Source organism: Danio rerio, chromosome 21, assembly GCF_052040795.2.
Source record: "Danio rerio strain M-AB ecotype USA chromosome 21, GRCz13ab, whole genome shotgun sequence".
NCBI lineage: Eukaryota > Metazoa > Chordata > Actinopteri > Cypriniformes > Danionidae > Danio > Danio rerio.
Window position 1 is genome coordinate 13,525,070 of NC_141041.1, and position 27,079 is coordinate 13,552,148.

General features: G+C 36.3%; 1 protein-coding gene and 1 long non-coding RNA gene across 26 annotated transcripts in view; one reads left to right on the forward strand and one right to left on the reverse strand.

The window, feature by feature from the left end:
• The window catches only part of celf4 (CUGBP, Elav-like family member 4), a 257,699-nt gene extending 253,104 nt beyond the window's left edge, over nt 1-4,595 (reverse strand). For all 25 annotated transcript variants that reach the window (XM_087299561.1, XM_087299548.1, XM_087299560.1 and 22 more), the window contains exon 1: nt 4,313-4,595. The gene's annotated coding sequence lies outside the window, so the exon portion shown is untranslated. The remainder of the gene's footprint in view (nt 1-4,312) is intronic.
• A 10,846-nt stretch (nt 4,596-15,441) lies between these two features.
• Nucleotides 15,442-19,500, forward strand: LOC147831862 (uncharacterized). The gene is made up of 3 exons (XR_015520089.1): nt 15,442-15,521; nt 18,789-18,891; nt 18,978-19,500. It is a non-coding gene; the product is annotated as an uncharacterized LOC147831862 (long non-coding RNA).
• Nucleotides 19,501-27,079: the final 7,579 nt, after the last annotated feature.

Consider the following 27,079-nt stretch of genomic DNA (forward strand, 5'->3'; position numbering starts at 1 on the left):
GTCATACAGAGTAAAATATATGTTTACTAGGGCTGGATTATAAAATCGGTATCGGTATTAATTGATCAAACACAAGTCAGTCTCAAACACATTGTCAGTCTCAATAAAAAAAAATAAGTTTACTATGAATCGCTATAGTTTTACTAAAATGCGGCTGCTAAGCATGCGTGTTGGGAGCAATGCCAATAAGCTTAGGGTGTAAGTTTGTGAAGAAAATACCAGTGTTTATGTACTTTATGAAGGCTGAAAAACAGCATTGGTACGTTTAGGACCGTGTCTGAGTCCACTACATACTTTCAGAGGTGCATCCAGCTCTGTGAGCTCATAAACTCCTCCAGAAATTGAACCTGGATCATGGAGGCTTTCAAGGGTGCTTCTGACTGAGCCAAGCCCAGTTTGATGACTTGTTGTCGGTGTCACCTGGAGGATTTCTCCCGGGACACCATCAACTGGTTCTACGTCACAATCATGCCCCCACAAGAGCAAGCTTCTGATTGGTTAACGCGGCGCGAATGTCAGCTGAAGTTCAGATTTTTTTAACTCGAGAGATTAAAAATGCGGCTGCTAAGCATGTGTGTTGGGAGCAATGCCAATAAGCTTAGGGTGTAAGTTTGTCATTTTCAATGGAGGTGCGATTTTCCAGGCACACCTGGAAAACATCTAAACTTTTCCGAATGCCGTGAACGCACCATGATTCATGCAAGTAGAACTAATCTGCTTCAAACTTTGTATGGTATATACACATTTCACTAATAGTGGCAGACTAATTACCTCAGACAACACAGCGCATCCAAACACTGCATCACTTTTTACTTTTCTCCATGAACTTGTATCGGAGCTGTAGCAATGTATTGTTTGTTTGTCATCCTCTGAAAAAATGGTTGATTGTCACTTAGTTACGGAAAGATGGCAGGGGAGTGCGAGCGCAAAGTGCATTAAATGGTGAAGGAAACCTGGCTCTCGCGCTTATCACTTCAGGTCACAATAACAACACATGCAAAAATGAGTGAGGTGGCTAGCAGCAGTGAGGGGATTTCAAATAAAAAGGACGTCGCCAGTAGGCATGAGATGATAACCGTTTTCAAGGTATATCGCAGTTTGGAAAAGTCAAGGTTTTAAGATCTTCATTTTTCTGCTATACTGTTTCTATAGTATATAAAAGATTGTTTATTCAAAATTTTAGTAGCAATATATGCAGTACAATGATTTCACCTGAGAAAGTGTACATTTCCCATTGCTAAACATTTTTCTTAATTACAAACTATAAAAGAAACAGAACACAATACAAAAAAAAAAGTTTCATAAAATATATGGAAATAACCAACGCAATCTCACTGCAATTCGAAACTTTTTCATTTAGTGGCTAATTCGTATGAATTCGTACACTTTAGCACAATTTGCTCATCACCCAATGATGGTTGGGGTTAGGGGTGGGGTTGGGTGCCATGCTTCCTTTTTAAAATCGTACTGACAAAACGTCAAATACTTACGTTTTCTCTTGAGATCAGGCTGGAAATAACAGTAACAATAAAATGGCAACATAAATGATATCAATAACTAAATATACACAAGTCAGAGAGGGTTGAATTTTTTTTCGCTCATTCGCTTTAGTTTAGTTACTATCAGCTGTAAATTCCCAAATCTAAAGAGATCTAAAGAGAGGATTAAGAGGGAGAATACAATGGGTCGTATATTAAAAAATTATATGTACGATTTTTTATTTATATATATTTTAGTTTTTTAGGACAATGGTATCTCCAGCAGAGCAGATATCCAAAGATGCTGGTTTAAATTGTAAAGAAATCAGTGTTTTTAAAATTAACAAAGCAAACAGTAGTCAATTATTTATTTGAATTATTTAGCCTGACATGTTTACTAATGCAAAATATTATACATTTTTCTTAAAATAAAATATAGTGTGTTCAAAAGGGAAAAAGGTTCTGCTTTTTACTCAGACATTTAAAAAAAAAGAATATATTTTAGATCAGTAATCATACTACTGTGGAACTGTTATATTTTTATCCAAGGTTATTTTACCATCAGAATCTTATACCGGCCCTGGCTTTTTGGTTTCTTTTCTTGTGCATCCCAGCCACTAGCACCTCCATCTGAAATAATTTTTATAATAGGGGTTATTAGGTTATCCAACTTCACAATTTGTAATGTTGCAGTATGTATTTGAATAATGTTGGATCCTTTAATTGAAAGATTTGATTATCATAATTTGTTTTGTTTACAGAAATTGAGGATTACTGTATCATTATTATTCACACTTTAAACTCTGCTTTGATTATTCAGCATTAGCACTTTACCAGTGCACACACTTTGTAGCAATTTATTTATCAAGTTTAAGAGTATCTTTAACACTTTTGTTTGTTTTATAATAAAGAGATCAGACATTTTGTTTAAACTGGTTACACGACCATCCTATTACGCAGTCAGAGACCTATAAGTAGTTGGGCATTTACATTGATAGTTCTTTTACATGGAAACACACATTAAGTGGGTTTGCTCTCGTTGACACCAGAGATTGTATTTTTTAAAGAGGTTACGTGTTTTTGGAGTTAACAAGAAGCTTATGATGTTGTTTAATAAAGCTGTTCTGGAAAGCATTGTTAGATATGGTATCACAGTGTGGTTTGGCAACCTATCTGTACAGTGTAAATCTAAGTTGATGCATCTCTTTAAGACAGGATGGACAATTGTTGGGCATGATGAATATTTTAATTCTTAAGTTTTATATGAGAATTGTGTCCTCAATCAGGTGGAATGGATTCTGAATAATCCAACTCATGTTTCGTCTACACATTATAAAACTGCTTTCCTCTGGTAGGAGATATACTGTATAGTCCCAAAGTGTAGGTTGAACCAATATAAGAGATCCTTTGTAGCAGTTTCAGTGGGTTTATTTATCAATAGTTTTTCTTAATTAGCATTATAATTATTGTATATACTAAATTTTGTACTTTTTTATTGTTTGTTTTAATGAAATGTCTGCAACAATATGGTGATACCCATAACAAATTTCCTGTCAAGGACAATAAAGTTTTACTACCACTACTAAATGTTTTTGTTTCTGACTATTAAACCTATTTACTTAGTGATGTTGGTATATTAAAATAAAGTGGTTAAAAAATCTTAATGTTCCTAGATGGATTGTTAAATAATATTCAGTAATTATCTATGCCAAATGATATGAAGCATGTACTGTGATTTTTTTTTTTTTTTTTTTTGTAATATTGCACTGACCTAATGTTTACATAATTTTGAAAAACTGTATTATATATTATACCTAGTTACTGTATTGTTATTATATTTTTCTTGCAGAGAAAGTCGTATTTCTTTTAGTTTGGCTGGTATAAAAATGTAAAATCTACTAAATTCAATATTATTACATAAAAAATATTTCTGCTACTTTTTTAAACTACTTTTTTAAAATGAGCTAAATCAACAAAATTCTTGAAATTTTTGTGGACCAACTTAACTGTTTTAATCTCAATCCACTTAAACTTGTAAACACAATTAGGTTACCTTAATCGATTTGGTGTTGGGACAGCATGAAACAATTGTGTGGAACCCTGCTCCCTTAAGAAACTAAATATTTTTTGTAGTGCTGGGCAATGATACAGTTTTTTAATCGAAATTATTCGCATTGTTTTGCATAAAAAAACTAAAATGATTTTAAAAGAAGTGCATTAAGCATTTATATTTTAAAAGTACTGAGAAATGTATAAACAACAAATAATCATATTCCCATAACATCTTAGCAGTTAAAAAAAATTAAATCTAAACTTAAATGGTGTAATCAAATTGAATTGACAACTAAAGGTATTTGCCACAGCCAGGACATAAAAATGTTCCCTAATTTGTAATAGAAATAAGTTATGTTTAGATTTCAGAGGCTGGATCGTAACATTATAACGGGATAGTGCAAACAACATCAAGTAAGCATTCAGAAATGTATTTTGTAACATGCAAAAAAAAAAAAAAAAAAAAACTTTCATTCTATCAGAAAACAACTAACAGTCCATTCTGTAGCAGATGTCAACTGTTGGAAAGAACAACAATGTTTTACTGTGCAGTACACAGTTAATCTGTAGAGAACATGTGTGTACCGAATTTCCTTTAGATAATCTCAGTCCCCAAAATAAATAGCAAATAAAAAAACATAAAAATAAAACAAAATCAACTGCATTTATCAATTCAGCATTTACGTATTCCTCTCCACCATGTCAGTTGCTAAAACACACGACTAGATTATTTATCATCTGGTAATGTAAATTAACTCTCCAAAGTAGTCTGCGAAAGTTACCTCGTTCTCTGTTTGTTTGGGTGCTTGAGTTGCTGGCATCAACGTTGTGTACAGCATTCAAGTAATGCTACTTCAGACTTGAAGCACTCCGGTGATATGAATACTCTGCTTTGCCGTAATGACATGTAACTTTGGTTTTAACAACTTCACCGTTAACTGAAAATGTCCGTTAAAGAGTTTGCTACTTTTATCTACATTATTGTACCGTTCGTATGAGAGCAGCAGGCCAGCAGCAGCACTTACAGTAGGCCCGCCCCAAATGCTCTCATTGGTTGAGAAGTGTGATGATGACATTTCCCAAGCCAATACTAATCAACCACCCAAGCTCTTGTGAGTATTTTTTTTTTTTTTTTACAAATAAGATAGAATAAATATCTTTTAAACTAATTCATGAATTCTATCCAGTTAAACCTTTTCTCAGTAAACTAAAAAAGGATATTGATATACATTGTTTTTTTTATTTGCATCTGGAAACTGTACCCAAATCTTTTGGCACTGTGTTAATGTTAAAAAGCCTTGGTATGTATGGTATGATGCTTCTGCCTGTATATAAAAAAGATAGTCTTCAATTTTAATTAGCATTTTGAAAATGTACATTTTTGTTGTTTTAATTTTTGGATATTTTAATTATGATAATCTGAATAATGAAGTTTTTGTTATTAATCTATTAATTTTGTTGATTAAGTTTCATATTCATTTGTAAACCCTAACCCCCCCCCCCCCCCCCCAAAAAAAAAAAACTGTTTCACTTCGTTTTATAATAAACTGAAAAATTACTTTTTTACTATACATAGTACTCATAGAAAGGTCATTCAAAAAGTCCATTTGTGCTTTGTTTTCCAAATTTTTGATAAATTTAAAGGTCCTCCTTGTAATTGTAAGAACTTTATAATTTATTTACTATTCATACACTTTATTTCTTTATTTTTTTTGCACTGTTATTATTATTTACCTTCTTCTGTCACCCTGGCATTTGTTCTATTGTCATTTATCTGTTGTTTAATGCGGTGGCGTAGTGAGTATCAATGTCGCCTCACAGCAAGATGGTCTCTGGTTCGAGCCTTGGCTTGATCAGTTGGCATTTCTGCGTACACATTCTCTCCATGTCCGTGCGGTTTTCCTCCAGGTGCTACGGTTTCCCCCTCAGTCCAAAGACATGCGCTATAGGTGAATTGGGTAAGCTAATTTGTCCGTAGTGTATGTGTGTGAATGTATGTGTTTGGGTGTTTCCCAGTGATGGGTTGCAGCTGGAAGGGCATCAACTGCATGAAACATATGCTAGAAAAGTTGGTGGTTCATTCCGCTGTGGCCACCCCTGATTCATAAATGAATGAAAGTTGTTTAAAGCATAATAATACAAAAGAGTTAATAAAAAACTAACATCTTGTGACCTTTGGCTTCCCAGTAATGCCTGTAATGATGTGGTTGATAATAATGCGGTAATTTGCCCAGTTTTTATTTTTTGATATACCACTGTTGTCCAATGACTTGCCCAAATGACCTAATTTGCATAATTAACCCAGTTAAGCCTTTAAATTGCACTATAAACTGAACTCTATTATATTTAATAACTAATATCTAATAACTATTAAGACATTACATACCATCATCAAGGGAAAAACAAAAGAAATTAGTTATTAGAAATTTGTTATTAAAACTATTATAAAAAAATGTGTTTAAACAAATCTCTCTATTAAAACACACTCGGGAAATAAATAAATCAATAAATAAATAATAAGAAATGTTTTGTATAATAATAAAAAAGAAAATAAGGTATTCCAAAAATTATCTAAATTTTAAAAATACTGTACATAAATATTTCCCAGAGATGGGTTGCGGCTGGAAGGGCATTCGCTGCATAAAAACTTGCTGAATAAGTTGGCGGTTCATTCCGCTGTGGCGACCCCGGATTAATACAGGGACTAAGCCGACAAGAAAATGAATGAATGAAGAATGTACATAAATAAATATTATATGGCAAATATAAATTCCATAACACACACACACACACACACACACACACACACACACACACACACACACACACACACATATCACAGCTTACATATATACTGGAACATGCAAAAAAAAAAAAGTAATGTAATTCTACATTTGAAACATGTTTGTGTTTGTGTGTGTGTGTCAGCTTATACTCGTTCAGAAGCTCAATGTTTACGCTGCAAAACTGATTTAGAACTTTGTACCTCCAAAATCCGAATAAGTTCAAAAACCAGCATCTCTTGATCATGGCAGAGTTTTCTAGACACAAATGGAAAACACATATTTTCATTTGGCTTCTTTGTGATGTTGTGCAAGTGGGCTGTGATCCGTGTACGTGCCAGCAACATCTCAGAGCCTCTGCCAGGTAGATTAGCTCCGAGAAGCCAAGCAGAACCGCGCCTCTGATGCGCCACGGACGTATGCAAATGCGCGGCAAACGCACAAACAATTCAATCACTTTCCTCCCTTTTCTGGGACGCATGCACAGACATGATATCTGAAGCTTCAACAAGCTTACAGCAGCTTAGAACCAGTTTTAGACCCACAGAAACTTCTCCGGCAACTTGTGTTTACAAACCGCTCCTCTAACAGGCCCTCGAGAGTGAGGACGGATAAGAAAATCACTCCTCAGTCTAACAGCTAAGTAGGTTTACTGCAAATATTAGTCATTTCACTCAAAACGGTGGTGCGTTAATCCCCGGGAGATGTTTTCAGATAAAACGCTCATCGTTTAGTGGCGTCGTTTTGTGGTTTTCTCTAGGATCCCATCAGCAGAGTTGACCCTTGACCCTTCACCAGCAGTTTGATTGACAGGTGATCATATTCTGTGCCTCCTTCACTGTCCCCCATTTTGTCGTAGTATAGTATCATGGGCGATTTTTTGAAAATGTGTTCGTATGGGACTTGTAATGCAGACACCAGGTACTCAGAAAGTCAATTTCATTCTTTCCTGAAACCTATAGAAGTGTATGAAATGGATTTGTGTACATAGCCTCACCATCAATTGTCAATCAATGGTGCTGTCAATAGCTAAACGAATGACTCGAAAGGCAAGGAACTGAGACTGATGGACTAATCTTTTCTGTTATTTGACCAGTCGGTATAACTTTAGTTAATGGTGATGGGACTTGACAAAGTAACCATTAACTTGAGGTGAAATGAAAACTTAAACTGCATAAACTGATCCAGACCCAGATAAACAATGAATGAATCTGTCCTGTCTTCTATATTTTTATAAATGCATTATAGTTTTGTCTTGTTCCACAGTTTGCATGTGCTTGTGAATTATGTTAGGGAATCGATTAGGCATGTCCAGATCCAGTCATGTGATCGGAAATCGGGCCAGATTTTAGACTCGATCAGAATCGGATGTTAAGGACGATAAGGACTCGAATATATATATTTTAGGTGGGCATATATACATTTTTTTTAATATAGATTAATTTCACTGTAATCTTGGAATCAATCTAGATTAACTTAGATTAAAATGGCTCATTTGGATTCTGACGAAGGCATTCAGAATATGTGTGCTACTCAAATAATGACTAAAAGTAAGTCTTTGAGAACGGGTTTCTCAAGGCAGGTGGCGTATTAGACCAGGGGCTCATCTCCTGTTTCCAAAATGCATCACAAACTGCTTGAGAAACTGTTCTACTATGATAATGACAATAAATCATGTTCAATAAGATGTACTTGTGTTTACTAACTGTTCACACTGCAAAAAATACTTTTCTTGCTTAGATTTTTTGTCTTGTTTCTAGTCTAAATATCTAAAAATTCCTAAACCAAGAAGAATTTTCTAGACAAGCAAAACACATTATCTCGTTTTGAGAAATAATATGCCAATATTAAGTGAGTTTTTCCTTAAAATAAGCAAAATAATCTGCCAATGGGGTAAGCAAAATGATCTTACATCAAAAGAAAAAACAAGATTATTTTGCTTACCCCATTGGCAGATTATTTTGCTTATTTAAAGGTAAAACTCACTTAATATTGGCACTTAATAAAGCACTTCATGTAAACAACTTAATTATATTATTGTCTATTAGGGCAAATAACAAGATTACAGATAGTCGTAGTCAGTAGTGTCTTTGAAGTAAGTGAAAGATCCAGAAGAGCATACTGATTTGATTCAGAAGGGGACTTTTTTGACAGACGGCTTACCGGTTTGACTTTCATTCATTGTTATTCATTTTAAAAAGCACCCGGTTCTTCACCCAGACTCGTTCTCGTCCCTACAATGCAATTCGGCCAGGCATACATCCATTCTAAAAATCAAGGTGAAAGTCATCATAGCTTGTGTAGAACACAATTTTAATCTCCAGATAAGAGTCTCACGTTAACGCATTAGTGATAATATAATATATATATTAGTGCTATATAGTGCTATATACTCTTCATATATTAGTATATCAAGAGTTCAGATGCAAAAACCTTTAAATGCCATTTGAAATGTTCTCCTAAAATGACCAGTTTTGTCAGCCTCCTATGTTTATGTTTAGTTATTTCACTTTAAAGGCAAATGAAATAACTTAAAAGTCACTATAAAAGTAAAACTACTGATCCTACACACAGGAGTTAGAGAAAAAATCTAATTTTAGACAAAAATATCAGATGGCTTTTAGAGGTTTTTCCATCTAAACTCTTCATATATATATATATATATATTTATATGATCGCAGAGGATTCATATAAATATTATTTCAAGAGTTCACACTTAGCAGATGATTGGTATTAAGCTAGTTTGGCATGCTGTCCCGGGAGAGAGCACTCATCTCATGAGATCCTCGAGCCCTGGGCTCCCTCCCATTTGCAGGGCGAGAAGAGAGTTTGAGCTCAGGTGTTCTGCTGGTGGAAACTGACTATGGTGCTGATTTGGTTTAGTCAATTTACTTATGTCTCATGTTGTGGACTGTGAGAGGAAATCGGAGAACCCATGAAAACCTACGCAAGCACGGGGAGAACATGAACTCCGCACAGAAATGCCAACTGGCTGGGTAGAGACCCGAACCGAAGGCATTCTTGCTGTGAGGCAACAGTCTTAGACACTGGGCCGCCATGCTGCCCTAAAGAGGAAAAAGAGGAGGAGAGGGGGTGGTAGGGTGGATTCTTCAAGATGAAGATGGCTAAGGTAAGATGCTTTGGTCATTTATATTAAGTTAGGAATCGTCTGATTGGTGGTTCATACATTAGCTTGACTCGGGGCCAGCCATGTTAATCATAAGCACGTGATCCTCTCGAAATTAGTTTATAAGTAAACTTCACATAGTGTTACTTCAGACACCTGTCTCATTATCTTTTGGTACGCAACCTTGTTGTTTCTTTTTATGCATTTAGTTTTTGCCCATTATAATTTTACAGACTATTTCAATATTTTGATTAATGCGCATTATTTTTCTATCTGCATCTGTCATTCTTCAGGCGAGAATTTGATCCCATATAGGCATGGTTAAGAATATTGTGTCTGAAGCTGTCACTCCATTGCCAAAGCAACTGGTCAGACTTTGACAATTACTTGCATGGGTTAACTGTTAGGCTATTAATATCCTAAGATGTTATTATGTCAATGTATTGAAAAATAACACTGTATAACAGTATACAGAAGTGCGAAATATAGAGCGCGCCTGTCAGAATTTTTGCTAGTTCATTCTTTGATTCCTCCTTTAGCCTTCCACTTTTCAGAGCCGCAGTAAACACAACATAATCAGTCATTAAGAACAACAACACCAAACTCATCCAGAGTAGGTTAGAAACGGATTAGGAATGATCAGACTGCACTGGGGCCGCCGCAGTCTCTCATGCACTTTCATAATTCAGAGATTCATCAACGGTTGCATCAATTCGCCATCCCACATTACAAAGCATTCGCAATGCTGTTTTGTGTTCTCATTTGGAATGCATTACCTCGGATGTGATGAATACTAATTTGACAGATACCAGATTATGAGCAAATGTAAAGTTAATTTAGGGAATGTGCTTGAACAGTTTTGTCGGCTCCCAAAAAAACACAGTTTAGCATTACGTAAACAGAAAACATCCCATTTTTTCCATCTCAAAGCACTTATCAAAATATTCGATTACAACTGACAGGTGAATTAGGAATCACCTTTGTAAATACATTAGGTTATCTTCCTCTTTCAATGTGTGATGCTTTTCTCTCATAACGTCTGCCTATTTGACGTCTTCCAAATACTGTTAACGGTGTTCAGAATATATATCAGTCTCATTGCCCCACATGATTTGGAGTACAGGCCTGAAACCCGAATGTATATACTCTGGCCGCCGCTTTTCGTTAAGCCTTAGACAGTGAAGGATTTTTTTGTGTATGTATGTGCGTGTTTATTTGCCGCTGTTCTTCACACACTGCCAAAGAGAGTGTGTAATTTGGCTGAGGGAAAAGCGGCAGAAAACAATTATGTGCACGAGGTGGCCATGAGGCAATCGGCGCAGGCTGTAATGGAGAGGACGGTTGACACATGGGCTTTATTCCGCTCTGGTATTGTTTGAATGTGGGCAAAATGACTCCACTATATTGTCAGGACCTAAAATGAATTGCCAATTATATCCGATGGCATCCCATTGGAGAGTAGGTAACATTTAAAGTGATGGATAGAGACAGGGAGGATATTTAGTGGACGCCTTTTTTATTCAGAAACGGCTCAAATTTCCACACGTTGTGAGCAAGTTAAGCTGGGGATGTGAAACAAACAGTGAACAAACAACAGCTTTCCACTGCTGTCAGAAGCCGATCGATTTTTTTTAAGCTCCAAATTTCTTATTTTTAATCCTGCGTTCAAATCTGGCACTCCCTGTTGCGTCAGGATGTTTTGCAGATCTGAATCTTTAGCTTTTCTTCTTTGAGAAATCACTGTTCTCAAATGGCAGTTGTTTGACTTGTTTTTGACGTCTTTGTAGCACAATTTGTGTGCTATTCACTAGGCAGTGCAGCTATAAGCTCCCTTCCATGCTCTTTCTATCTTCCAAGTATTCTCAGATGGTAGCAGTTCTGTTTTGGAAGGGATTTGACATCTTTGTATTTGTAAGGCGTTTTTTTTTTCACCACTTTAGAGTCCAACTATAAACTCTACTGTGCAGTTTTGTATTTTTTTAGCGGATGCTCATCATCTAGTTAACCAAGTTTCTGTTTGAATATTTCTGCACATCAGATTCATCAGTGAGAAAGAGTGTAAGTGCAGAAGCTGAGCGAGAGACTAATCCTTCCACCTCTGTTCACCCAGGGTGCAGCTGTGTGAATGAAGCTCGGCTAATAAGCAGGATCAGCCGTATTCCATTCCAACTTATTTAAGTACATCTCCAAATGCCAAGATACTTTTTCACATGTTCCAGATTTTTTCCCCCCACAATTTCTTGCCTTTTACCAGTTCACACAGTTCATCATTTATTTATTTATTTTTATTTTTTTCAGAGTAACATGGTTACTTGCATAGCTGATTGATGTCAGATACTTCCTGTCTGGATGTCAAAATCAACCCTTTGTGTTCATTTCTGACATTATTTTTATTTTTTTGTTAGACTGTTATGTCGATACTGATGTTCTTCAAGAATCTTAATAAGGTCAAATCTGATGAATATTACAGAGTGTTATAGACCATTTAGATTATAGACCATTTTGAGGGATGTAAACAAAAACAATGGTCCCAATGTATTTCCTGTTTCACTTTTTTAAATTTCTGTAGCTTCCGAGAATCCAAAAACAGCCACATATTGATAAATAATGTTATGAGAGATGTTTTAAATTTAAGTTGTAATTGAATTGCCTCTTTTTACATAAAAACCCTTGATAAGAAATCAGTTCAATATCACCATTGTTTAATATTAAAGAAATACAACCTTCTTAGTTGGGAAAATGTAATTAAATATGTACATATCTGTTTAATGTTTAAGACTTTACATAACCCCACTTCACTATTAAATCAGTTTGTATTATGATATTAGAACGACTGCTCACCGAACTACTAGAGGAGGTGACAGAGGGGACTGCATTATTCCTCTCAAAAAAAGTTAATTCAGTCAATCTGTATTTTCAGTGAGAGCTGCTAGGGAATGGAACTCCATCCCACCAACAATTAGAAGATCATGTACTTTTCGTTCTTTTCAGTCTCATGTTACAAATTGGTTATTGACAAATCAGCATTGTCAGCATTAGTACTGTATTCTTGACACATTTGTACTGTTGTCTTTGGCTTTTTGTACTCTGCTGCCATCAGTCTGTTCTTTTTTTTTCTTAACTTTTTTAACTGTATTTTTTATATGAAAGTATATTTAATGTTTAATGTTGTGCTTCTGTTTTAGGTGTGACTTTTTAACATTCTGTAAGGGGTCTACGGAATAGCCATTCTTGGCTAATTCTGGCACATTTTACAGTAATGTTTATTAATGTGCATTGACCCTGTAAACAAATAAACTAAACTAAACTAAACATTGAAATGTTCTATACAAACACTTCTCACTATTATTTCTAGTATGTAAACGTGCTTGTCATAAATCACACGGTTTGTAGGTATATCAAACAATACATTGTAGGAGTCAAAATTTTCCTTTTTTTCTCATGCTAAAAATAATTATATTATAATATTCCATTTAGTAAATATCCAACTGTAAATATATCAAAACTTATAAAATGATTAGTAATATGCATTTCTAAGAACTTGGACAACTTTAATGGTGATTTTCTCATTATTTATTTTTTTTGAAACCACAGATTCCAGATATTTCACCCTTGCCGTCCACTTACTAGTATCGGGTTGGACCCCCTTTACTCTTCAGAACTGCCTTGATCCTTCATGGCATAGATTCAACAAGGTACTGGAAATATTCCACAGAGATTTTGTTCAATTGCACAAGGAATTGCTCAAGTCTGCATTAGTGCGTCCTCGATATCAAGATCACATCCGGGAAGTTTCACGCGTCCTCCGTACTTGCGGTCTTGAGTATTGGAACTGAACATAGGCAGCTGATGATGACGTTGCAGGAGAACACGAGAACGCAAGACCGCTGAAGAACGCATATTGAGAAACAGCCCATACCTCAGCCAAATATTGTCAAGTCCAATAACAAACCATATCTCAAAGAGAATCTTATTTATTTGGATTTCAATTAAAGTTCAACCCAGTTTCCAACCCAGGTTTTGTTGCCCAGATTCACATTTTCTAAGTAATACTGGTCTATCTCACTTATGTTATTTATTAATGTATGTATTTATTTGACTGTTTTACTGTATTTTTATTCAGAACATTGTTTTATTTCTTACTTTTGTGTCTTTCATGTAATCTTGTATTATTTTATTTTCAGTATAACTTCTAGCTTGCAAAACCAGGCAGAGATTTTGACAATTCCCCAAATTGAAATACTGAGGAAAATTATACATGCTTGTTTTTTTAACATATCCATCTTCTTGTGTGAATACCCATACTCATTTTTGATTTTCTATCAGCACTTCAAACTCTGTGACCAACACGCTGCCGGTTCCCCAAACAGCCCAGAGTCCCCTTCTTGACACATGTGACTAAATGACTGAATGAATGACAGGACAGACGCGGGGAGAATGATGCATAGTAACCGTCTAACCGCCGCACAACCTTCTGGAATGGCCCGGGAAAAGCTGGGAGTCATTAACTTTTAAAGCAGGTAGGCTGAGAAAGAGAGGGGTCAGACAGACACAGGGGCCAGTGTCCATACTGTGCTCAGTGGCATACCAATCCCTCCCAAAACCCCTTCAAAACGGGTGTGACGGACAAGAGCGAGAGGGCAGGGCGCAACCCTGCAGTGGTGCTGTCATCCGCCATGGCACAGGTGGCACAGGTGGCATTGAGGATACGGGCAGGTATGTGTGCGCATCAGTGGAACAAGAGGGTTGATTGACAGGTCTCATCAGAGACAGCCTAATGACACCCCCAACCACCAATTAAGGCTCATCAAGGTCCCCAATTGAATGTCGCTGATAAATAATGTATGCCCTCAGTAATTCCACATAATCTTGATACTGGAGAGTCAAAGGTGTATGCATTATTAATGGGGCCAAATTGGACTTTAATAACTGCCTCAGTGAATCCTACACGGTGGAGGAATTCACTTATGTTAATATGGCTTTATTATTAATGGGGTGACGCTTTTTCTAAAATGTTAACTGACTGAAGCACTCCAGAGGCAATTCCCAAGATTGACGAGTCCACCGTCCGGGAGAACTGGAGCGCTCTTATTTATTTATCGGCCTACCTGTGGTGCGTCAGCCCACACCATTAGATCAATAATTTGTTCGTCAAATCATTAGCTTGTATCATAGTGGTGCAATTACGCGGGCGGCACGTTTGGAAGACAGGGCTGTCGTTAATCGCATATTAGCTTGGCTTATTCCTAACAAACACGGATGAGCCAGTGGACGTGGTTCTCTGGAGTTTGTTTGGAGTGTTGCTGTTGCCTTAATTGACCTTTCGCAAACCTTTCCTCATTTTTTTTATGTCCAACAAGCTTTAAGTATCAACCATACTGTATTACTGCTCTCTGGTCACCTGAAGTGCTTGCATTATCCTCATTTGCACATGACTTTGGATAAAAGTGTCTGCTAAATGAATACATTTCTAATTGTAAAGACTCATCCTGTCCTTCATTCATTCATTTAGGATAGGATAAACTTTATTTGTCCCCAAGAGGATATTTGTACTGGGCAAAAAGGTGCTACAATCTTGCTCTAAGCATACAATAAAATAAATAAAACAAACAAAGCAGTTAAGAACAAACAATTAAGAACATACATTACAAAATAGGACTGTATATAAATATGAAATATATAAAGCACAGAACACAGTCAGGTGCTAATGTACTGCAGGTGCATTGTTCTTGGTAGAGTTCAAGAGCTTTATCAAAGTAGGAACAAACGAAAGCTTCAATCTATTGCTTTTACACATTGGCATTGTCAGTCTTTTTCCTGACAGTAACAGCTGTTATTCACTGAAAAAAGGATTGTTAGGAATCAGACCGCTGTTCATATAGAGCAGGGATCACCAAACTTGTTCCGGGAGGTCCGGTGTCCTGGAGATTTTAGCTCCAAATTAAACACACCTGAACAAGCTAATCATGGTATACTTGAAACACCCAGGCAGGTGTGTTGAGGCAAGTTGGAGCTAAACCCCTGTAGGGCACCAGACCTCCAGGAATGAGATTGGTGACCCCTGATATAGAGTCTGTATGGGTTTGTATTGATTTATTCCTATGATTTTTATGGCTGTTTTTTGAATATGAACCCATTTATTTTTCAATTGAACAGACAGACTTGCAAACCTGACTGTGATTCCATAAAAAACAAGCAAGATATCGCTACCCACCCTATACAATCTCAGCCTTCTTAAAAAATATAGCCTCTGTTGTAGTTGTGTGCATAAGCTGTCTACAGCCCCTTCCACACACTATTGCCGGTAAATTTCAGGAAAGGTCTGTATGTGTGAACAGGCCCTTTTTGAAAACACCGATAAATTAATTCCAACCTTTTTTCCGTAAAGAGAAGTTGTAACATTACCGGTAATTTGCCGGAATGCTGCACTGTGTGAACTCAGAAGGAAGATTGCCAAAAAAAGCCGTGTTAACGTCTATAAAACGCTGACGTGAGATGTCTACTTTAGCCAATCAGAACACTCCGACACAATAACATCCGAGCTTTTAACGAAAATAAAAGCCTTTGAATATTTTTTCCAGACACATTTAGCTGCTAGATGTTAGTCAGATAACGTTTCTATGTTCCTTCTGAATGCCAACTGTGCAAAAAAAATCGATAAAATGCCTATGATAAGCCATTGTTTGTTTACCTTCAAGCTCTGACTCGTATGTACGTGAAGCAGTCGGTGAGCACCAGCACACACACCCGTATTATAAACATCTTGACACGCGAAAGTGCTCTCCCATATGTTTTCATCGAAGTTGTTCACAATACTTATCACAGAATTTGTAATCTATTCAAATGTTTACAAATACAAGTGCAGTCGTTTAGAACTCATTTCTGGGTAATGATGTCAGAATTTACTGGTATTTGGAACGGATGTGTGAATGCTCTTTTCTGAAAAAATTCCATAATGTGTAAACAGCGCTATTTTGAATATAATGGTAGAGTTGTGCCGAAAATTTTCCAGATATTTACCGGTATCACTGTGTGAAAGTGTCAGGATCCAGCCCTTACAGCCCTGTCACTCCTGTCTGTGTTTAATGTCTCTTTGTTTGTTTTGTGTATTAGCACATGGTTGTCTCTTTTGTTGTGTTGGCCATGTGCTCCTCTTGTCCTGCCTCCTTGTTTTCCTATGCCTCGCCCCCTTGTTTAGTCCTTGTTTGTCTAATTATGTTCACCTGTTCCTTGTGCTATCTACTCCCTTTATATTGAGTTCATTTTCCACTTGTCTTTGCCGGTTCGTCATGCTATCTTTCGTGTGCTTGTCTAGCTTATATTTTTTAGTGCATGATAGAGGTTTTTTCCATATAGTCTAGTTTTGTTTCCTTTGTCTAGTCTAGTACAAGTCTTTTTGATCTTTATCTTGAATTAATTTATCCTTTTGATTCGGTTAATTTATTTATAATTTTTTTTTCTTTCAATAAGGTTGCTGTCATTTTCAAATTTATTTCTGTTTCTGCTCAAGACTAATTTCAAGTTTTCATTTTGCTATTTTTGTGATCCTTAGCCTCAGTCTAGCCCTAGTCTTTAGTTAATTCTTTATTTTTTTAAATTCCTGTTCCTGTGTTTTGCTTTCTGTTTTATTTCTAGTTATAGCTTATTTCTTTAAGCCTTTTGTTTAAGTTTCAGTAGTTTCATTTTGTTTTTCGAGCTCTTATTTCCCCTCTTAATTATTTTTCATATTTACTTAGTTCTAGTTAGTTTTTTCCTTGCTCTTCTTTTTAATTTTCTTGTTTCCCCAGCCGTCTAGTCCTGTTGTGTTGCTTGTCTCACTTCCCTCCTGAGTCATCGCTGGTTGTGGATCCCCTTCCCTTGATGATCGATCTGTTTGCCACCCCTGTCCCTAACCAGAGGTTCGGCTAGCTACCTTTTGACTGCTTGGCCTGAAATTTGGAATTCCCCTTTCCTGACCAGCCTGTGTTACCCTCTTAAGACACTTCCCTCTGTATCATCCTGAAGTCCTGAGTCTCCTCCCCTCACCAGCCTGTTCTCCTGAAATCGTCCTGCACTATTGACTGTCCTCCTGCATAGCCTTGTTTACCTCCTGAAAATAAACCTTGTGTTCTCTTGTCAATTCTGCATTTGGGTCCTCCTTGCCACCCGTGACAGAAAGAGGCTAATGTGTGTTCTCCATCAAAAAAACACTGTCCATATAGAACCCCTGGTGTTTGTAAGATCTAACGTGCTGTATCACTGTGTCTTGCGTGATTGCAGGCCTATGTTCAGATACACTTCTTGGGTCAAGAACCATTTTGTGTCTTTTTTACATTTAAAAAAGTCACAAGAAATGTCCATATTCCTTCGGCTAAGTCTCTGATTATCAAAGGTCAATACAGCGGAATGAACCGCCAACTATTCCGGTGCATGCTTTACACAGCGGATGCCCTTTCAGGTGCAACTTTCAGCTGCAACTGGGAAACACCCATACACTCTTACATTCACAGACACTCACTCACACACTACGACCAATTTTGTACATTCATTCACTTATACTGCATGTCTTTGGATTGTGGGGGAAACTGAATCACTTGGAGGAAACCTAAGTGAACACAGTGAAAACATGCAAACTCCACACTGAAATGCCAACTGGCCCAGCCGAGACTCAAATCAGTGACCTTTTTGCTGTGAGGCGACGGTGCTAACCACTGAGCCACCCCAGCATTCAATCCAGTACTACCAAAAATGAAGTGGGTTATTATTTTGGCAACAGATACTGATTTTTATTTATTTATTTTTATTGGTAAAACTGAATTTAAATAATCGATGGATGAACAAGGATATTCAGAGATCTGACCCCTGAATTATGACCTACACACACAGAGAAACTCCTACACACCCAACGTTCGCTCCACGTTCAGCACGAACTTAACCTTTTAGGTCAAAGTTGTTCTGTAAATGATCCGCTCAGCACTTCTATGCAAATGTAATCTCGCAATGTGCAATTGCTACCCAATTTACCACAACAAAATAAGAGAAGCTTGCTTAAAATAAATTAGGAAGATACTCTCAATGGATTCTGCAGGCCACAGTAGACTTCTGCCATTGGAGTTGAGCTGCCGAACAGAACTAAAGACTTCTGTCCTGTCATCGCTGTCATTTACGCGATGCATAATTCATGTGTTTGCATCTCGCATATGCATACATAACATGGAACGACGGCGGCTTGCACCATCCCGGCTTCCAACAGGGGATTTCGACTTCCTCTTCTCTACATTAAAAGCTGCCTGGTTTATATTCCACATTCCAAGTGTTGCACAAGATTACAGTATTACTGACCTTGGCTGACTGCATTCATTTTCACAGAAGAGTCTTGAAGACGAGGAGGAATGGGTCTCGCTGCTTCTGGAGAGTGGAAATACTCTCCGCGCTGTTTCTCTGGGCATCTCACCCGCCCAATGAGAGAGAGGTGAGTCATTTTGTGGCCTTGTTAGAGGAGAAAGAGAGCGAGCGAGAGAATTTGACAGGGCTATGCTGTTAATTGCTTCTTTGCAGGAGGCTTGGTCTTCACAAGGTCTCTCTCCCCCCTCCCTCCTTGAGTTCTCATTGTACAAAGACGTACAGGAGGAGAAAGCATGGCCAAAGGATTGAGCCTGCCGTGCACCTGCCCCCTGAAGCCAGCCAAACACAGGCACTCACTTCAGTCCTTCTCAACGGGAGTGCTGCTCTGTGGTCATAAAACCTCACAGATCCGTTTCTCTCCGATCCGGTTGTCTATTCCGAAGACGTCAGTTTGTTTACCATTCAATCAAACTTGCTCTCGTTTTCCCGAAGGAAAAAGTTTCTTGGGAGCTCAAGAGACTTGATGAAATTCTCAGGTGTTTTATCAATGCTGCTTAGATGTTTCTTCTAAATAAACCTAAGGGGACATATAAGACACAAACAAGACAACTGTTCACAGACAATGTGACGCACTGATAAATCTGTTGACGCAGTTGTGGATTTTAAAAAGTGACATGTGTTCACCTTGAACAAAAATGTCCATACAAAAATAAAACATAATTAAATCTTTTTTTTTTTTATCCCACTGAAAGAAGTTTCTTTACTAACATCAGCCCTAATGATAACTACCAACAATTCATTCATTTTGGCATAATGGCACCGCTGTTGTTGTTATTGTTGTTGAAAATCAATGCAATCTATTATTTTCCATATACTAAAAGACGAAACAGACTTTATTATTATTATTTTCAAGTAGATTAATGCAGTCTACGAAAAGCCAATGATCAGTAACAATATAAATTTTGATGCATTGCTATTATTTTGTGTATTGATAAAGCAGAACAGGGAAAAAGTGATTATTTGCTTTTATATATACAGTTGAAGTCAGAATTATTAGCCCCCCTTTGATTTTTTTTCTTTTTTAAACATTACCCAAATTATGCTTAACAGAGCAAAAAAGTCTGCTAATATTGTTTCTTCTGGAGAGAATCTTATTTCGACTAAAATAAAGAGCAAAAAAGTCTGCTAGTATTGTTTCTTCTGGAAAGAATCTTATTTCGACTAAAATAAAATCGGTTTTTAATTTTTTAAACAGTATTTTAAGGGCAAAATTATTAGCCCCTTTAAGCAATTTTTTATTTGATAGTCTGAACAAACCATCAATATTCGATAACTTGCATTACCCTAACGTGCCAAGTTCATCAAATTAACCTAGTTCAGCCTTTAAATGTCACTTTAAGCAGTATAGAAGTGTCTTAAACAATATCTAGGCAAATATTATTTACTGTCATCATGGCAAAGATAAATAAATCAGTTATTAGAGATGAGTTATTAAAACTATTATGTTTAGAAATGTGTTCAAAAAACAGAAATCGGGGAAAAAATAAACAGGGGGCCTAATAATTCAGGGGGGCTAATAATTCTGACTTCTACTGTATATATTCAACAGTTCTGTCTGGTTCTTGAACATAATTGGCTGATGGCCATGCAATATTCTGCCTGTAACAGCACTCGTCCAGCCTCTTAACCCCTCACCCTCGTGTATTACTCCACCCTCATATAGCAACACGCAGAAGACACTCTACAGTTTGACAAAAATTGGTGCTGTTGAACATTATGTATTTTTGAGTTTTTTTAGTCGAGAATGTAGTTGTTTAGATTGCAGCTATGCAGTTTGTTTATAAGGATAGTGCCTATTTAAAATATATATTTATAATTTCTGAGAGACAGCGCTTCAATGGCCATTAGCCTGTCTTTAAACAAAATTGGTTGACGATGTCCATCCACACGAAGGCGACAGAGACCGTATAATAAGTCCTAAAAGAAAAGTTAATTTCAAACTACAGCTGATCAAATCATTATTAAATAGGTGAATTACTGTTTAAGTTGATCTCTATCTTTTGTATGTTGTAGTGCTGTATTTACTATAGTAATATTGTGATCTTCCGATTGCAACAGAGAAATACTGGTAAATCTCTGTAGACTGAGATGGCATTTCATGCCGTTCATCCTCATAATCTTAAAGTGTGATCAAAATCACCTGTTTTGTCATCACTTTAGACATTACGCTAGAGAATCATTCAAACACTAGTTCTAAAATGGCATGGTGAATGAGCAACAGTTTCTACTGTACTGATGTCAGCTGCAGATGTGAATGAATGGCAGAAGAAAGTAGTTCCTCTTACAAAAGGGTTTTGAGTCTGTTCGTGTTGGATTTTCTTTTTTATATACACTATTATGTCGTTGAACTACTGTATAAACGCAATATCACACTCATAGCAGTACAATGTGGCCGTATACCGTCACTGGTGGGACACAACGCACGCCTCCCACCAGTGCCGATATACAGCCCCATCGCACTGCTACTCGTTTATGTTTTTTTTAGATATACTTGTTTTTTAAAATTACTTTTAATAGTTATAATTTTGAAGCCTTGCCAAAAACGGAAAAAGGTTACAAAGACAGTCATTTTACTTTTTACTTAAATGGCTCTGGAAATAATTATTGCAGTTCCAAATGGAGTTATTTTAAAGACACTGCTTTTGTTATGAAGCGTAAAGCTAATTTATGAATGGAAATGAGGTAGAAATATTAATCTTTCAATAAAAATACCCCTTTGGCCTAAAGTGGCCTAAATAATGCTGTTTGCATTAACAAAACAAAGAAGAAAAAAAAAAACACACACGAACACATACGCACATACTAAAATAAAAAATACAAAATGCCCAGGAGGATGGACAAAACTTAAAGGTACTGTAACAATGTCAAAATAACCCAGCTGGCACAGTACGTCAACATGACAGCATGTTGGTCAATTTCCAACGCAACCTAAAAACAACCAAATATAACGTCTTATGATGTTACAGCTTGACGTTGTGTGGATGATAAAAATATGACATCTATCAGACATTGGCATTTGTTTGCCATACTTGACGAATAAATGTCCGTATTTGACGTCATTATTTCATTAGTTTAAGATGCTAGCTCGATGTTGGATTTTGAAAGTTCCATTTGTCAGATAGACCAATAGTTTTGCTTCTTTAAAGGATAGCTCACCCACACAATTCAACATCATTTACCTAAATAATCTGTCCTTGCATAATTTTTGGGGTGAATTATCCCTAAAACACACCATTCTAATTAAAACTTCTGATTTAAACGCTCTGTACTAAAATCAAAATAATCATAAACAACCAATGCATCAAGCAAACCAAATTCTCCAAATTCACACTTCCATACAAATAAGGCAACAAAAATAAACAAAACAAGAAGTCTAGAAAGATCAGAGTAAAGATGCACCTGTACAAAATGCAAATAAATGTGACATAAACGGACAATTCATCCAAAAATGAACATTATTTAGTTTCCCTAGCATCGTTTTAAACCTTTATAAGTTTCTTTCTTCTGTTAAACAAAAAAGCTATTTTGAAGAATGCTGGCTGCTGGCACTCTTTGACTTTCATAATTACTGTGGAAGTCAACAAGTGCCAGCAACCAGCATTCTTCAAAACATCTCCGCTTGTGTTCAGTAAACGACAGAAACTCACGTAAGATGAGGGGTGAGTAAATGCTGACGCAGATTTGATTTTGGTTGAACTATAACTTTAAGAAGAGTGAAATAATCAGCGCATCTAAAATAAATAGTCCAGGTCATGAGCTCACAACTAGACATGTGCTCTGGGCCAAACCATTGAATGCTGCTTTTAAAAATCTGGCTCTTTTCCTGCTGCCACAAACACCTCTCAGTGCTGCATCATGCCACGTGAAGCCCACTCAAACCAATAATAACCTGTAACCTTGGAAACGAGGCACAGGCGCCAATAATTTCAACACGTGTGCGGCTGGTGCGACATGCTCCCCGAGTGTGAAATACAACAGGGACTCCGGCATTTTGAGGACAATTTCTTTTTAAGAGCCCTCCATTTGTATTTAAATAGAGATGGGAGCTGAGGGATGGAGTGTGAGGAAGAAAAGAGGGAAAGAAAGAGGATCCATCTGAACGTGTCGTGGTTAGAGAAGCGGTAAAAAACAACAACTGAATGTAGTGTCGGGAATAAAAATAGATCTGTGCATATTTATACTGTATTGGCTCTTTATGGTCACTCAAGGCACATTGATAATTTTATTAAGATACAGACCAATGCATAATAATGTTGGCTTTTTAAAAGCACTCACTGCTGTTTTGTTGAAGCTAAAATAAAATAGAGTTTTCATTTACTCACTTTACTGTTGTTGTAATGTCACATGGCCTTTCTTTTTTTAGTCAAAAAATTAGATTTTTTTGCTTGTCCATATAATGGTAATAATCAGTGACCAGGATTAAGCTTTAAAAAATATGCAAATTACTTTAAAAAGGTCCCCATGAGACACGAGACATATAACCTTCTGTGTTCTGGGCTACACATGTACAAAATTATTATTAATTTATTCATTTTCTTGTTGGCGTAGGTTTTCTCCAAGTGCTCTGGTTTGCCCCACAAGTCCAAAGACATGCTCTATAGGTGAATTGAGTAAGCTAAATTGTTCGTAGTGTATGTTTGTGAATCAGAGTGTATAGGTGTTTCCCAGTGATGGGTTGCAAGTGGAAGGGCATCCGCTGCGTAAAACATATTCCGGATAGTTTAGTGGTTCATTCCTCTGTGGTGACCCCTGATTAATAAAGAGACTAAGCTTAAAAGAAAATGAATGAATGAATGAGATAAAAATCTGAATAAACCATTTTCCTATTGATGTTTGGTTTGTTAGATTATATGACAATATTGGCTGAAATAAAACTATTTGAATATCTTAGGGTTAAATAAATCTAAATAATGAGATAAGAATGTTCTTAGTTATGCCTGTATCTAATCATAAATCAAGTTTGATATATTCATGATAATAAATTTCCAAAATGTCTTCGTGGAACTTCATGGAACATAATTTTGACCCATAGAATTTATTTTAGGCAAAAAAAAATGCCTGTGTAACATACTGTAAGAGTTTCTGTGGTCCAGGCAGGGTCACATCTTCCAATAAACCCTTTTTAGTTTTTAATATTAAGATAAAAAAATAAAATAAATGTATGCATATGTATATGTATTTATGTAAAGTTTCACAAACTAATTTCGAGAGGAGCACATGATAGGATTGACTACAGCTGATCCCTATGACTAATCACTAACTAGCCAATCAGATCATTCCAAATTTAATATAAATATCCAGCCTAAACTTCATTCCTCGTTTTCGTTTAGGAACCCCCCCCCTCCATCCCTTCTTCCTCCTCTTCCATTCTAAGTTCGGGCGACACGGTGGCTTAGTGGCTAGCACTGTTGCCCCACAACAAGGGGGTCATTGGTTCAAACACTAGCCGAGCCAGCCGACACTTTGTGCGGAGTTTGGATGTTCTACCTGTGTTCGCGTGGGTTTTCCCTGGGTACTCCGGTTTCCTCCCACACTCAAAAAACATGCAACAAAGGTTAAAGTCACAAGCACCTACTGCATACAAACTAACGCAGTTACCGGGTTATTCTTGGGAAGTTATTGAGAACTACCTGATCTCGTATCCCTCCTAATGCTTATCGACCAGGCGGGAGCCTTGGGCTCATCTACAGTATCTCCGAGCTCAGGGTTCTCTCCCGGGACAGAATGGCAAACCTGCTAAAATAGTCAAGCATTATCTAAGTGTGAACTCTTGAAGTATGCATTATATCATCAACTTTAAAAAACAAATTACCGCTTATATGCGAGGCATTTCTAATGCAGTGTCTATTGACAGGACAGTACATTTTTTAACAATAAAATCCGTTTTCAGTTTTACACATTTTTTTTCCCTTATTCTGAATGTCTTGATAACCCCATCTTTGAGTTTTTCTTTTACTATTTCAGCAAATAGAATTGTAAATAAAAATGATTTGTTGTACTCTCCCATTAACTGTGTTTAAAGTTTACCCAACTACGAAGACTTGCACTGCTGAGAAACCCAGAAATGTGAAAATGGTCCATATACACTGTAAAACCTAATAAGTTAAGGTAACTCAAACCATTTGAGGAAACCGATTGCAACAAACCATTTAAGTTCAAAACTAATCCTAATAATACTGTAAACCTAATCTATTTGAGTAAACAAAGCAATTTGAGCACAGTAAAACCCAATAAATGAAGAGATCTCAAACCAACTGAGTACTGTAAAACCCAATAAGGCAACTCAAACAAACCATTTGAGTTAAACTAATCTATATGAGTACTGTGAACTTACTCCATTTAAGTTTAAGTATTTCATTAACTCATTACCTTCAAAACTGAGCTCAAAACTCTTTTCAAATGAGTAGAATTAACTTTCCGTCAATTTTGAGTTAAGTGCACTCATTTAATTTGATAAAATGACTGTTGGGTTTTACAGTGTGGTTGAACTCAATCTGTAGTGTCTATCATCTTTGATTTAAGCAAACCTTTACAGTAGTAAACTAACCTCATCTCACTGCGGTGATTCAGTCCTAAAGGCTTTATTCCAGATGTCCACCATATGCTGACATTCAAAACGTGTCCTGAGGAGCTCACAGGGGTCACTTTGAAATTACAGAAGGTTATGCTCTGGAAATAAAACAGAGGGAAATGATGTGTATATATGTATGTGCACTGGTTGTGCAGCCCTAATCCTGCATTTTACTTTTATAACCCCTGTAAAGGAGATTTATTTGCCTCTCATCCCCTTAAAAGTGAGTCTTTTATGAGTGGGCCAGCGCAGTGGGCTTGGGTAAGTGATGCGCTATGGCTGCTTGGAGGCAGTGGGACGTCCGCAGGGAGCACGAGCCCTCTGAACTCACGTCACATCTGCATTCGGCCCCATGCTTCACCTGCCTCTCTCTCTTTTCCTCTGGGGAGATTTAAAATAAGGATCAGGATGGATATTCAGCCCCATTCGCACTGCACAGCAGGCTGCACTGTGATTCTCAACTAGTTCGTATTTGTATGTGGGATTTCAAGTGGTCATTCTGAATTGCGAATCGGATAGAAAACATTTATCGGAATAAAAAATGATAGCCTGACAATAGATACATACATTTCTTTCTTTTTTTTTTAACTTCAGTTAAGAGTATTTTGGTTACACTTTACAATAAGGTTTTATTAGTTCATTTATTTACTAACATGAACACTACATGTCCAGCATTTATTAATCATAGTTTAACATTATTGTTATGCTTTGTAAAATACCAAATTGTGCTTGTTAACATTTTTTAATGCACTGTTTCATAACAAGAACTAGCAATGAATGACGTTGTTATTATTTTAACATAAACAAAGATAAATTCATACTATAACAAATGTTAACAAATTTTTTTGATGTAAGTACATAGTAGTCAAGGACACTTAATATAAAGTGGGACCAAACATGCAACCATTCATTGCAAGTTTAGAAATAAATAAGAAAGAAAGAAAGAAAGAAAGAAAGAAAGAAAGAAAGAAAGAAAGAAAGAAAGAAAGAAAGAAAGAAAGAAAGACAGACAGAAAACCTAATAAAATAATGAAGCTTGCAAAGAAAAACTTTTTAATTTCTTTAGTCTTAAACATTGGACTCAAATAATAATTTATAGCAATCATGACCACAAATAATAATTCAGCAAACATCAGACAAATGCTCAAAAATGACAGCACAGAATATTTTTTTCAAGGCTATCAAATAAATTCTATTCTTTTGAACAGTTGATTCAGAACACAAATATGGAACGAACGAATGAACGAACGTAAAAACTAACTAACTAACTAACTAACTAACTAACTAACTAACTAACTAACTAACTAACTAACTAACTAACTAAATAAATAAATAAATAAATAAATAAATAAATAAGAATATTTATCATCTGCCATTTTATTTTTGGTTGTCAAGTACTCATGCATGACTAAACTCTAAAAAGCAATTAGTTATTTTACTTAAAAAGAGTGAGATAACCAGTGGCCTTAAAAGCGATAAGTTGACTTTAAGTGAGTAAGCCGGTTGTTACTTAAACTTATAAAGTTGACTTCTTTTTAATAATGATGTACAAATTTCATTGACTTTTTACTTAGTAATTTTAAGTTAATAGGTTTATTCACCTTTTTTATGTAAAGTCAACAAATTTCTTTAAAACCAACAAAGAAGCTCATTTTTTAAAACCAAAAAGTCAACTAATCAATTT